The 14,894-nt window shown below is 43.1% G+C and overlaps 1 long non-coding RNA gene across 1 annotated transcript; it reads right to left on the bottom strand.

The window, feature by feature from the left end:
• Positions 1–3,698: 3,698 nt before the first annotated feature.
• Positions 3,699–6,643, bottom strand: LOC103631133 (uncharacterized). Its single transcript, XR_004852557.1, has 3 exons — positions 5,540–6,643; positions 5,057–5,443; positions 3,699–4,967 (listed from the first exon to the last, which is right to left on the bottom strand). It is a non-coding gene; the product is annotated as an uncharacterized lncRNA (long non-coding RNA).
• Between the last annotated feature and the right edge of the window lie 8,251 nt (positions 6,644–14,894).

Genomic DNA, 14,894 nt, shown 5'->3' with positions numbered 1-14,894 from the left:
GGCATTGCTAAGTATCAAGCCCTGCAAAGAGAAATATGTGTGTATCAATAGATTTAACTAAAGGAAAAATTTTGGTCCCAGCAAGAAATTACAAAGATTCCATTTGTTGTACCTTTAAGCTATTATATGCTAGGCTGTCGGCCAAATCATTTTTCGATAACACTGAGAGACCGTCTTCCAGTGTTGGGAATCCGAAGCTCTTGCTCATCTCCCGGCAGACAGAAATTTCTTTGCTGTCAGGGAGACAATACAAAAAGTCTTCTTCTCCACTGCCATTGAATATTAACGCCCCCTTTGGATACTTCAGTTTTTGGGCGTAGCGCTGGGCCTCTTGCTCTTCTTTTTCTGATAGTTTTTTCCCCGAAGCATGACGAACAATATAATCGCGAACTTTGGGGGATGCTTCGGGGGCAATGACACCGATTTCTTCAACAAAAGTTGGCTTTGTTATTTTTTCTGCCTCACTTTCCAAGGATTTTATCTTTGCGGGCTCTAAGGAACCAGCTTCGGCTTCAGGTTCTTGCTCTGGAGTTTTAGTATCAGAAATTTCAGTTGTTGTTTCAGGAATGACAGCAGCCTTCTTCGGAGGTGTGCTTGAAGATTTGATTGTTTCCAGTACATCTAGCACATTAGCCATTCTCTTTCTTTTCGGAGTCACTGCTGGCACTTTTTGATTTTTTACTGTCTCAACATTTGCTGCAGGACTCACAACTTCTGATGTTTTTTCTTCAGTTGGTTTTTTCACTTTTTCCATTTTTCTGTGGATGGCGCTTCGGCCATTTCTTCGGTTTCTAGTAGCGAAATCTTCGGTTCTTCCAATTCTATCCTCCTTGGCGTTTCGGCCATTTCTGCAACTTCTGGCAGCAAGGTTGGTTTGGTTGGCTTTTTAGCCTCGGTGGCCGAAGAAGTTTCTCCGGTAAACTCAGGCACCGAAGCTGGTTCAATATAGCGTGGCCGATGTGTGAGGACCTTAATCTTCTTTCTTTTCGGTTCTGGCTCGCTAGGAGCAGTTGCAGTTTCTTCTTTTGCAGAGGTTGTGTTTTTTCTCTTCTGCCTTCGAATGGGATAGCAATAGTCAGGGTAGACGAACCCGATTGCATCAAATATCCGATTCAGCCTCTTCTTTTTTCGGCCTCCGAAGGCTGCTGACATTGCATTATCTTCGGCCTTCGAATAAGCCCCAAGCAGTTCATCACTTAAATTTTCAATACTTTTTAACCAGTCATCATCTGGCTCAACGAATTTATCCCCGAACTTAAAAGTGTACTTCAGCCTGATAAGTCCACCTTCGTCGGCCTCCTTTATGGTTTCTTGTGGCATTTCCCATTTCTCCGCGAGCGGCCATACCCTGAAGGCAATATGCTCTTGTACTAAATCTCTTGTTCCAATAAAAGAACAGATAACGCCGAAGGCCCTCTGGCATTCTTCGGCAGCTTCATTCATTTCAACCTTCGGCCTCCGAAGGCCGAAGCTTTGCCAAATAGGGCGCATAATTACACCTTTGATATCTTCTCGTACTGACAGGTCATTCTTCACATAAAACCATTCTGTCATCCAGTCTCCGGGCCATCTCTTCCGAAAGGTTGGCACGGGACAGCTTGACCCGGACCGAGAAACGAAACTGTAGCAGCCAAAATTATTATGATATTGTTCCTTACCCCAAGGTTTTGTTTCGTATGATAATTCGTGTATATTGCAGAAGCTTTTTGCATCAGGCTTCAGACCTTGGCTTCTTACGGCCCACACGAAGATATTCAGCCTTATGATTGCCTCAGGGGTAAGTTGGTGAAGATAGACTTTGAAGATTTTCAGCACCTCCACAACGAAGCTGCTTAAGAGAAATCGCAGTCCAGCTTTCAAAAAGCTTCGGTACACTACGACTTCATTTTCTTCAGGGTGTGGACAAGTTTTTTCCCCTTCGTCGGCCCTCACAATGGACAAATCCCGGAAATACCTTCATCTCATGTTCACAAGATGATTCTCTTTGATAGTTGATTTACCATAAACTGAATGGCTTGGTCGCCAGGGACGATCTTCGGAGTCTTCACCACCACTGTCCACATCATAACTGTCACTGTCACCGGTATCTTCAGACAAACCCTCCAGAATTTCCTTGGTGATTTTTTCTGTATTGGTTTTTGACATCGCTATAAGAAACCCCAAGTTTTTCTCTTCGTCGAGACTCAGCTTCATCTCAGCAGCAGTCTTCTTATCTTCAGACATCTTCAGAGACACTAAAAAACTATTTTCAAAGCCGAAGCTTCAAAACTAAAAGCTTAGCAAATCTTAGTGCACAAGAGCTAAAAATTGAGTGAGTGGGAGCAGTTGGCCAGAGAGCGTGTCAAATGAGCTTGCGGTATGACCGTATTTATACGCCAAGTGCGTTGAAAATTGAAAGACCCCGCTTGTCAGTGAATGTTGCTATTCTAGCAAAGGGAAGGTGTTTTTTCGGACCTTCGGCGTAAAACCTTCGTCCATGTCGCAATCTAAATTTATTATTTTAAAACAAATTAATATTGTGAGGGGCTACTGTTGGGGACCTTCGGCTTCCGAAGGTCCTCAAAAACAGGATTTAACAGTATTTCTGGAGTATAATGTGTGAACAGGTATCTTCGGACTCAAGTCGGCATCACAGTAGACCAGAATAATACGAAGGTTGATACAGCGCCGAAGGTGTGAGCAGGAAAGCTTCGGCGTGGCAGCAAAAAGTGAAACCGACTTAAAGATGAAAAGGCTATTTAGACCCCGATAGATTACTATAGAATTATTATCAAGTGTAAAGGGCATGAATGTAATTTTGTATGGGTTGTGTCCCATGCCTATAAATAGATGAACAGTACCCCCGTACTGGAGGGGCTGACTGGGCATTCGCTTTTTGCGTCACGCTTGTACTATCATCTCTTTCAAGTTGAAGGTACATTTATAATTCAACGATATTTCTGTTTATACATGATAATATATAATTGTTTATGTTGTCTTTTGTATTCCCTGCATTTTATCCTTCGTCACTGTATAATGAATTTATGAAGGTACGCCCTTTCATAACCTTCGTCCAAAAAACCATTATATCCTAAGGGAAATAATGCTTCGAAGGACGAAGGACTTTAACGATTAACATTTTCTATGTTGCCTTGTTCTTAACTCATAGCATTTGAGAACAAGTCCCCAACAGATTCAAAACCAGAGGAAGATGATAGAAGGCTTGTTTGGCTACAGCGTAGGAAAAAGTAAAGGAAGTAAGAAGTTTGAAATATCATTTTTTTAAGTTTGAAACTAGCCGTTGTTGCTGCGTGCTCACGAGGCTCCCTAGCCGTTGCGTTACTGCATACATGTGTATATATATATGCGCTCATCAGCTTGCTGCCTCTCACTCTCTCATGCCAACAACTTCATTTCCACAACAGCAAGCAAATCCTTCTACAAGCTACTTGATTGTCTATATATCTTGCATTCGGTTGCACAAAGGTTGGTTCGTTACTGTCTTATGTGACTACGCTAATGTATTTCTAATCAAAATTTTATATTTCCACCTTTGTATTAATTATCCATTTTGGGATTTCCTTTATCTTCAGTACCCATGAATCCAACGAACTATCGTAGATCACAAAGTGAGGATGAGTTTATCTTTTTTGTTCTTCCTACCTTACAAGTAGAATCATCACATTCATCTGAGAAGAGGCCTATGCATACATCAGAAATGACAGGGGCTCGACGAGTTACAGAGATATTAACAGGACATGAGAGTTTATGCAAAAGACATTTCCGAATGGAGGTTGGAATTTTTCAAGCCTTGGTCAATAAATTGCGTGAAAAAATCTCCTTGCTGATACAAGAGCAATTGCAGTGGAAGAGCAAGTTGCTATTTTCTTATATGCAATGGCAAAAAATGCAAGTAATGAAACCTTACAAGAATTTTTTCAACATAGTGGAGAAACAATTAGTCGACACTTTGCAGCGGTTCTTGATGCAATCACACAGCTCACATGTGTCTACATATGTCCACCTTCCTTGCAACCCCATCCAATCTTAAGCAGACCCCAATTTTACCCCTTTTTCCAGGTATGAGTACAAAATACATAACATATTATTGATAATTTATTCTATGATAATTTAACATAATGTAACATAATGTAAACTACGCAATCTTTATATGATAATATATTTCCATATCGATTTATCTTCTTAGACATGATTGGAGTCCAGAACTTGAGATAAGGTTACCTCCTTACCAAAATACATAACAAACACAGACTACCCAGGTCAGCTTAGTAAAAAGCATGTTCTACTTACCAAAAGATTAGAACCTTTGCTTGCCAAAAGATTAGAGGCTCTAAATTATACCAAAAGATTAGATGCCTTACTTGCTTTCTATTTCTAATTCTGGTGATCTGCTATCTTACCAATCTCCCTTGTAATCCAAGCTAATCTTAATGCGTCATTTTTAAATGATAAGAATACTTCCCTGTTATCCTTAATCTTGAATATATCAGATGCCATCAATAGATCTCCCACTTGCAGACCATCCAAATCTTCAAGCACAGTAATACACTTGTTGATGCTGTAAGGATCTTCCAATTTCTTCTCTTCAATGGCAGCAAATCGATCTATTTCTTCTTTCTTTAGTTTTAGGTATCTTTCATGAAATCCATCAGGAGGGCTAGCAGATTTGTTTTTTTTCTTCTTTCCACGTCGAGAATCAGGAAGCTCTGAAGTTATTTGTGTGGAACTAGGTGGGACTTCCTTTTCATGAACCTAAGCAGATGGGTATTGTGATAAGCCCAAATTTCCCTCAATTTCTTCATCAAAAGAAAATTGCAATCCCAATTCATCTACACCATTTAAAGTAGGAGATGGTGACTGATATGTTTCTGCTACAGTTGTTGCTTGTCCTCCAGGAGCCGATGCTTTCTTCGTCTTGTTTGCATAATGATCCATACCTTGACGAGTTCTTCCTTCAGCATAACGACCTGCAGAATCATATTTAGGAAAACACATATGACTCGGATGTATTTGCAAGCAATTAGAAACAACTCATAAAAGCACATAAAATTCTCACCATCATACAGCTTTGATAAATCATCATAGTATGGGAATGACTTGTCTCTCCAATGGAGGGCTGACTCGTTATTCTTGCGAGCAGCAAAAGATGCCCAAACACTATCTGGTGCTTCCACCATCATTCTCTCACCATTCCATCCAAAACCACTTTGCTCCACCAATTCTTTAACACTGCGATAATCTTTCTTCAAATCTTGCTCCTTCTGTTTGACTTGGCCAATAGTATACGATGTACCAAATTTTTCATTCAAGCGACGAACAATGTTGTTCCATGCCTCCTTACACCAAGCATTTTGTGTTCTAAAACCCGGCACATCGTGATCCTTTAGTAGCTGAATAAGGAACAACTTCCTCTCATGGATCCACTTGGCTCTCTTTGGGGCACCTAAAGTCACAACATATATTTAAACATATATTCAGTTTTAGTTACTGCTGCACTGTGCAACTAATATTCAAATTGTGACAGGAATTGGAGCACTACCTATTTCTTGAGTAGCTGTTGCAGACCCATGGTCCCCGTCAACATCAACAAGCGACTGAGGGTTACGGCCTCCTCCATTAGATAAGACACGTTCCCTAATACAATGATATATACAACATCAAATAGGAACTAGAAATATCTAATCTATTTTACTATAAGATCAAGTGAATATTAAGTGACAAATATGTGACCACCGATCATGAAGGTAGCTCCATACTGAAAAGTGGGGATTTTTCTTCTCTGGAAGTTGTAGAATTAAACGTCTTAAAATTGTTTTGGCCAAACACAAATGGGCAGTTCTACATCTCACACATATGTTTGGTGTGTGCAATCCTCCTGGCGGCAGAAGAGTGCTGCTGGAGCCGGACGGGTGACTGGACGAGTAGCAGGTGCTGCAGATCCGCTACCTGTACCTGCAGGCCGTCCGTGTGTGCGTTCAGGTGACGAGTGTGGCTCCTTCCCAAATCTCCCAATCTGTAGCGGATGGACGAGAGTCCCCCGTACAAGTTATTCCCAAATATCCCGATCTACTTCAAGAAAAACGAAAATAGATTGCTCCCAAATCTCTAGATCCATTCAAACTCCAGTACCAGTACAAAGAAAACTTCCAAAATCTAAATAAAATGTGATTTATAGGGTTTGGTAAATGAAGAAAAAGGAAACTTACCTTGCTATTGGGGAAGAACACCACAAACGAGCTTGTATATCTCTGGGCGCGTGTGTACTCATTGAGGAGGTCCTCGCTGCTGGGACCAACGATGGGGACGAAGTGCGGCGACAGGGACGAGAGACGGAGAGAGTCGGTCCAGACTTTTTTTTTCTCTGATGATCGGTCCGTGTTTTTTTATGTTACGTGGTGGAGGAAGCAGACAAGTCGCGTGAGAGCCAAGGAAGCGCGGGAGCGTTCGCTTTTGGCGCCAGGAAATTTTCCATGAGGTTGAAGCTCTTTTTATTTTTCCTATGGAATCCTTGTGATGGGATTAAATCCTAGGGGAATTTTCCTCTCTTTTTGTATCAGCCAAAGGAGTCTTCTAGGATTTTTTCCTTAGGAACTAAATCCTCTGAAATTTCTATAAAGTTCCTATGATCCAAAGAAGGCCTTAACTGGCTTCACTGGTTTGCTACCTCTATATTGCTAAAACTTTAAATACAGACGGCTAAATAGGCATGCTATAAAATGAATCATTTATTTAACCACTTGTAGACTTTTTAATGTCTACATGCAACAGTAATCAGCCACGAATATATATGAAGTCTATTTACCGTTTTGTTGCATTTTGGTACAAATGAGATCAGATAAATTAATATCAATTAGCATATGACCCATGTTAATGCTATGATCTCGTGGAGGGGAGAGGAGACGTCGATATCGGCGGTGATGATGTGAGGGAAGGAGTTGACGGTGGCGGGAAGGGAGAGGGCGGTGATGACGCGTGGGTGAGGGAGAGGAATGAGAGAAGAGGGATGACACAAATAATATTGTTCATTGGATTGAAGTGAATGAAGAAGTTTATCTAGCGATCTGTACCATTGGTTTTGATAGTGTTAAGTCTGGGTGCAATTTATTTAGTGAATTTAGTGGAGTCTATGGGAGTGAGGTGATTTGATTGGGTGGGTTTTGCAAAGTTTAAACTTATTGAAAGGGAATTAGGCTTACACCTAGTTCCTAAATAATTTTGGTGATTGAATTGCCCAACACAAATCTTTGGACTAACTAGTTTGCCCAAGTGTATAGATTATACAGGTGTAAAAGGTTCACACTCAGCCAATAAAAAGACCAAGTGTTGGATTCAATAAAGGAGCAAAGGGGCAACCGAGGGCACCCCTGGTCTGGCGCACCGGACTGTCCGGTGTGCCACCGGACAGTGAACAGTACCTGTCCGGTGCACCAGGGGACTCAGACTTCAACTCATCACCCTCGGGAATTCTCGGAAGCCGGTGCGCTATAATTCACCGGACTGTCCGGTGTGCACCGGACATGTCCGGTGCTCCAAGGAAGCTCGGCCTCCTGAACTCGCCAGCCTCGGGTTCGCGCGGCAGCCGCTCCGCTATAATTCACCGGACTGTCCGGTGTGCACCGGACTGTCCGGTGTGCCAGCGGAGCAACGGCTCCCTGCGGCGCCAACGGCTCCCTGCGGTACATTAAATGCGCGCGCAGCGCGCGCAGAAGTCAGAATCGCCCATACCGGTGCACCGGACATCAAACAGTACATGTCCGGTGTGCACCGGACACCCAGGCGGGCCCACAAGTCAGAAGCTCCAACGGCTAGAATCCAACGGCAGTGATGACGTGGCAGGGGCACCGGACTGTCCGGTGTGCACCGGACTGTCCGGTGCGCCATCGAGCAGAAGCCTCCAGCCAACGGTCAAGTTTGGTGGTTGGGGCTATAAATACCCCAACCACCCCACCATTCATGGCATCCAAGTTTTCAACCTCTCAACTACTACAAGAGCTCTAGCATTCAATTCTAGACACACTAAAGAGATCAAATCCTCTCCAATTCCACACAAAGCCCTAGTGACTAGTGAGAGTGATTTGCCGTGTTCATTTGAGCTCTTGCGCTTGGATTGCTTCTTTTCTTTCTCAATTGTTCTTGAGATCACAACTCCATTGTAATCAAGGCAAGAGGCACCAATTGTGTGGTGGCCCTTGTGGGGAAGTTTTGTTCCCGGCTTTGATTTGAGAAGAGAAGCTCACTCGGTCCGAGGGACCGTTTGAGAGAGGGAAGGGTTGAAAGAGACCCGGCCTTTGTGGCCTCCTCAACGGGGAGTAGGTTTTCAAGAACCGAACCTCGGTAAAACAAATCTCCGTGTCTCACGTGCTTATTCGCTTGGGATTTGTTTTGCGCCCTCTCTTGCGGACTCGTATATTATTACTAACGCTAACCCCGGCTTGTAGTTGTGTTTATATTTGTAAATTTCAGTTTCGCCCTATTCACCCCCCCTCTAGGCGACTATCAATTGGTATCAGAGCCCGGTGCTTCATTAGAGCCTAACCGCTCGAAGTGATGTCGGGAGATCACGCCAAGAAGGAGATGGAGACCGGCGAAAAGCCCACTACAAGCCACGAGAGCACTTCATCGGAAGAGTCCCGCACCAAACGGAGGGAGAAGAAGAAGAGCTCCTCCAACAAAGGGAAGGAGAAGAAATCTTCTTCTCACCACAAAGAGAAGAAGGAAAAATCTTCTTCCCACAAGCCGCATCGGAAAGGCGACAAGCACAAGAGGATGAGGAAGGTGGTCTACTACGAGACCGACACTTCATCAACATCGACCTCCGACTCCGATGCGCCCTCCGTCACTTCTAAGCGCCAAGAGCGCAAGAAGTATAGTAAGATCCCCCTACGCTACCCTCGCATTTCCAAACATACACCTTTACTTTCCGTCCCGTTAGGCAAACCACCAACTTTTGATGGTGAAGATTACGCTAGGTGGAGCGATTTAATGCAGTTTCATCTAATCTCGCTCCACAAAGGTATATGGGATGTTGTTGAGTTTGGTGTACAGGTACCGTCGATAGGGGATGAGAACTATGATGAGGATGAGGTAGCCCAAATCGAGCACTTCAACTCACAAGCCACAACAATTCTCCTCGCCTCACTAAGTAAAGAGGAATATAACAAAGTACAAGGGTTGAAGAACGCCAAGGAGATTTGGGATGTACTCAAAACCGCGCACGAGGGAGACGAGCTCACCAAGATCACCAAGCGGGAAACGATCGAGGGGGAGCTCGGTCGATTCCGGCTTCACAAAGGGGAGGAGCCACAACACATGTACAACCGGCTCAAGACTTTGGTAAACCAAGTGCGCAACCTCGGGAGCAAGAAGTGGGACGACCACGAAGTGGTAAATGTAATTTTAAGATCTCTCATTTTTCTTAATCCCACTCAAGTTCAATTGATTCGTGGCAATCCTAGATATACTAAAATGACCCCCGAGGAAGTTATCGGGCATTTTGTAAGTTTTGAGTGCATGATAGAAGGCTCGAGGAAAATCAACGAGCTTGGCGAACCATCCGAAGCTCAACCAGTTGCATTCAAGGCGACGGAAGAAAAGAAGGAGGAGTCTACACCAAGTCGACAACCAATAGACGCCTCCAAGCTTGACAATGAGGAGATGGCGCTCGTCATCAAGAGCTTCCGCCAAATCCTCAAACAAAGGAGGGGGAAAGACTACAAATCCCGCTCCAAGAAGGTTTGCTACAAATGTGGTAAGCCCGGTCATTTTATTGCTAAATGTCCTATGTCTAGTGACAGTGACCGAGGCGACGACAAGAAGGGGAGAAGAAAGGAGAAGAAGAGGTACTACAGGAAGAAGGGCGGCGATGCCCATGTTTGTCGGGAGTGGGACTCCGACGAGAGCTCAAGCGACTCCTCCGACGACGAGGACGCCGCCAACATCGCCGTCACCAAGGGACTTCTCTTCCCCAACGTCGGCCACAAGTGCCTCATGGCAAAGGACGGCAAAAAGAAGAAGGTTAAATCCATCTCCTCCACTAAATATGAATCGTCTAGTGATGATAATGCTAGTGATGAGGAGGATAATTTGCGTATTCTCTTTGCCAATCTTAACATGGAGCAAAAAGAAAAACTAAATGAATTGATTAGTGCTATTCATGAAAAGGATGACCTTTTGGACTCCCAAGAGGATTGTCTAATTAAAGAAAACAAGAAACATGTTAAGGTTAAAAAGGCTTATGCTCTAGAAGTAGAAAAATGTGAAAAATTATCTAGTGAGCTAAGCACATGCCGTGAGATGATAGACAACCTTAGAAATGAAAATGCTATTTTAAATGCTAAGGTTGATTCACATGTTTGTAATGTTTCAATTCCCAATCTTAGAGATGATAATATTGACTTGCTTGCTAAGATTGATGAATTGAATGTATCTCTTGCTAGCCTTAGATTAGAAAATGAAAATTTGATTGCTAAGGCTAAGGATTTTGATGTTTGCAAAGTTACAATTGCCGATCTTAGAGATAAAAATGACATACTTCATGCTAAGATCGTTGAACTTAATTCTTGCAAACCCTCTACATCTACCATTGAGCATGTCACTATTTGTGCTAGATGTAGAGATATTGATATTAATGCTATTCATGATCACATGTCGTTAATTAAACAACAAAATGATCACATAGCTAAATTAGATGCTAAAATTGCCGAGCATAATTTAGAAAATGAAAAATTTAAATTTGCTAGAAGTATGCTCTATAATGGGAGACGCCCTGGCATCAAGGATGGCATTGGCTTCCAAAGGGGAGACAATGTCAAACTTAATGCTCCTCCTAAGAACTTGTCTAACTTTGTTAAGGGCAAAGCTCCCATGCCTCAGGATAACGAGGGCTACATTTTGTACCCTGCCGGTTATCCCGAGAGCAAAATTAGGAAAATTCATTCTAGGAAGTCTCACTCTGGCCCTAATTATGCTTATATGTATAAGGGTGAGACATCTAGTTCTAGGCAACCAACCCATGCCAAGTTGCCTAAGAAGAAAATTCCTAATGCATCAAATGAACATAGCATTTCATTTAAAACTTTTGATGCTTCTTATGTGCTTACTAACAAATCCGGCAAGGTCGTTGCCAAGTTTGTTGGGAACAAACACAAGGGCTCCAAGACTTGTGTTTGGGTACCCAAAGTTCTTGTATCTAATGCCAAAGGACCCAAAACAGTTTGGGTACCTAAAGTCAAGAACTAAATTTGTTTTGTAGGTTTATGCATCCGGGGGCTCAAGTTGGATACTCGACAGCGGGTGCACAAACCACATGACCGGGGAGAAAAGGATGTTCTCCTCATATGAGAAAAACCAAGATCCCCAACGAGCTATCACATTCGGGGATGGAAATCAAGGTTTGGTCAAAGGACTTGGTAAAATTGCTATATCTCCTGACCATTCTATTTCCAATGTTTTTCTTGTTGATTCCTTAGATTACAACTTGCTTTCTGTTTCCCAATTATGTCAAATGGGCTACAACTGTCTATTCACTGATGTAGGTGTCACTGTCTTTAGAAGAAGTGATGATTCAATAGCATTTAAGGGAGTGTTAGAGGGTCAGCTATACTTGGTAGATTTTGATAGAGTTGAACTCGACACTTGCTTAATTGCTAAGACTAACATGGGTTGGCTCTGGCACCGCCGACTAGCCCATGTTGGGATGAAGAATCTTCATAAGCTTCTAAAGGGAGAGCACATTTTAGGACTAACAAATGTTCATTTTGAGAAAGACAGGATTTGTAGCGCATGTCAAGCAGGGAAGCAAGTTGGCTCTCATCATCCGCATAAGAACATAATGACGACCGACAGGCCACTGGAACTCCTACACATGGACCTATTCGGTCCGATCGCTTACATTAGCATCGGCGGGAGTAAGTACTGTCTAGTTATTGTGGATGATTATTCTCGCTTCACTTGGGTATTCTTTTTGCAGGAAAAATCTCAAACCCAAGAGACCTTAAAGGGATTCTTGAGATGGGCTCAAAATGAGTTCGGCTTGAGGATCAAGAAAATTAGAAGCGATAACGGGACAGAGTTCAAGAACTCACAAATTGAAGGCTTTCTTGAGGAGGAGGGCATCAAGCATGAGTTCTCCTCTCCCTACACGCCACAACAAAATGGTGTAGTGGAAAGGAAGAATCGAACTCTATTGGACATGGCAAGAACCATGCTTGATGAGTACAAGACACCGGACCGGTTTTGGGCCGAAGCGGTCAACACCGCCTGCTACGCCATCAACCGGTTATATCTTCATCGAATCCTCAAGAAGACATCATATGAACTCCTAATTGGTAAAAAGCCCAACATTTCATACTTTAGAGTTTTTGGTAGCAAATGCTTTATTCTTGTTAAAAGAGGTAGAAAATCTAAATTTGCTCCTAAAACTGTAGAAGGCTTTTTACTTGGTTATGACTCAAACACAAGGGCATATAGGGTCTTTAACAAGTCCACTGGACTAGTTGAAGTCTCATGTGACGTTGTGTTTGATGAAACTAACGGCTCTCAAGTAGAGCAAGTTGATCTTGATGAGATAGGTAATGAAGAGGCTCCACGCATCGCGCTAAGGAACATGTCCATTGGGGATGTGTGTCCTAAGGAATCCGAAGAGCCTCCAAATGCACAAGATCAACCATCCTCCTCCATGCAAGCATCTCCACCAACTCAAAATGAGGATGAAGCTCAAGTTGATGAAGGGCAAAATCAAGAAGATGAGCCACCTCAAGATGATAGCAATGATCAAGGGGGAGATGAAATTGATCAAGAAAAGGAGGATGAGGAAGAACCAAGACCGCCACACCCAAGAGTCCACCAAGCAATCCAACGAGATCACCCCGTCGACACCATCCTCGGCGACATTCATAAGGGGGTAACCACTCGATCTCGTGTTGCTCATTTTTGTGAACATTACTCTTTTGTTTCCTCTATTGAGCCACACAGGATAGAGGAAGCACTTAAAGATTCGGATTGGGTGGTGGCGATGCAAGAGGAGCTCAACAATTTCACGAGGAATGAGGTATGGCATTTAGTTCCACGTCCTAACCAAAATGTTGTAGGAACCAAATGGGTCTTCCGCAACAAGCAAGATGAGCATGGTGTGGTGACAAGGAACAAAGCACGACTTGTGGCCAAGGGATATTCCCAAGTCGAAGGTTTGGATTTCGGTGAAACCTATGCACCCGTAGCTAGGCTTGAGTCAATTCGCATATTATTAGCCTATGCTACTTACCATGGCTTTAAGCTTTATCAAATGGACGTGAAAAGTGCTTTCCTCAACGGACCAATCAAGGAAGAGGTCTATGTTGAGCAACCTCCCGGCTTTGAAGACAGTGAGTATCCTAACCATGTTTATAGGCTCTCTAAGGCGCTTTATGGGCTCAAGCAAGCCCCAAGAGCATGGTATGAATGCCTTAGAGATTTCCTTATTGCTAATGGCTTCAAAGTCGGAAAAGCCGATCCTACATTCTTTACTAAAACTCTTGAAAATGACTTGTTTGTATGCCAAATTTATGTTGATGATATTATATTTGGGTCTACTAACGAGTCTACATGTGAAGAGTTTAGTAGGATCATGACACAGAAATTCGAGATGTCAATGATGGGGGAGTTGAAGTATTTTCTAGGATTCCAAGTCAAGCAACTCCAAGAGGGCACCTTCATTAGCCAAACGAAGTACACTCAAGACATTCTTGCTAAGTTTGGGATGAAGGATGCCAAACCCATCAAGACACCCATGGGAACTAATGGGCATCTCGACCTCGACACGGGAGGTAAGTCCGTGGATCAAAAGGTATACCGGTCGATGATTGGTTCACTGCTTTATTTATGTGCATCTCGACCGGACATTATGCTTTCCGTTTGCATGTGTGCAAGATTCCAATCCGACCCTAAGGAATCACACCTTACAGCCGTAAAACGAATCTTGAGATATTTGGCTTATACACCTAAGTTTGGGCTTTGGTACCCTCGGGGATCCACATTTGATTTGATTGGTTATTCGGATGCCGATTGGGCGGGGTGTAAAATCAATAGGAAGAGCACATCGGGGACTTGCCAGTTCTTGGGAAGATCCTTGGTGTCTTGGGCTTCAAAGAAGCAAAATTCGGTCGCTCTTTCCACCGCCGAAGCCGAGTACATTGCCGCAGGTCATTGTTGCGCGCAATTGCTTTGGATGAGGCAAACCCTGCGGGACTACGGTTACAAATTAACCAAAGTCCCTTTGCTATGTGATAATGAGAGTGCAATCAAAATGGCCGACAATCCCGTCGAGCATAGCCGCACTAAGCACATAGCCATTCGGTATCATTTTCTTAGGGATCACCAACAAAAGGGGGATATCGAGATTTCTTACATTAATACTAAAGATCAATTAGCCGATATCTTTACCAAGCCACTTGATGAACAATCTTTTACCAGACTTAGGCATGAGCTCAATATTCTTGATTCTAGAAATTTCTTTTGCTAGCTTGCACACATAGCTCATTTGAATACCTTTGATCATATCTCTTTTATATGCTATGACTAATGTGTTTTCAAGTCTATTTCACACCAAGTCACAGGTATATTGAAAGGGAATTGGAGTCTTCGGCGAAGACAAAGGCTTCCACTCCGTAACTCATGCTTCGCCATCACTCCGAGCAACTCTCTATTCCTTGGGGAGAAATGAGCATCAAAGAAAAGGACTTCATCCTTGGGAGAGAGTAAAAGCAAAAGGACCGAACTTCATCTTTGGTATAATCTTAACTTATTCACTTATGACCAAAGAGGAAGATAGTACTTAGACAGGGCTCTAATGATTCCGTTTTTGGCGATTCATGCCAAAAAGGGGGAGAAATGAGCCCAAAGCAAAAGGACCGCACCAC

The sequence above is a fragment of the Zea mays genome, chromosome 1 (genome assembly GCF_902167145.1).
Source record: "Zea mays cultivar B73 chromosome 1, Zm-B73-REFERENCE-NAM-5.0, whole genome shotgun sequence".
In the NCBI taxonomy this organism is placed as follows: Eukaryota; Viridiplantae; Streptophyta; class Magnoliopsida; order Poales; family Poaceae; genus Zea; species Zea mays.
The sequence above is the reverse complement of the archived record's forward strand: the minus strand, read 5'-3'. Positions and strand labels throughout refer to the sequence as shown.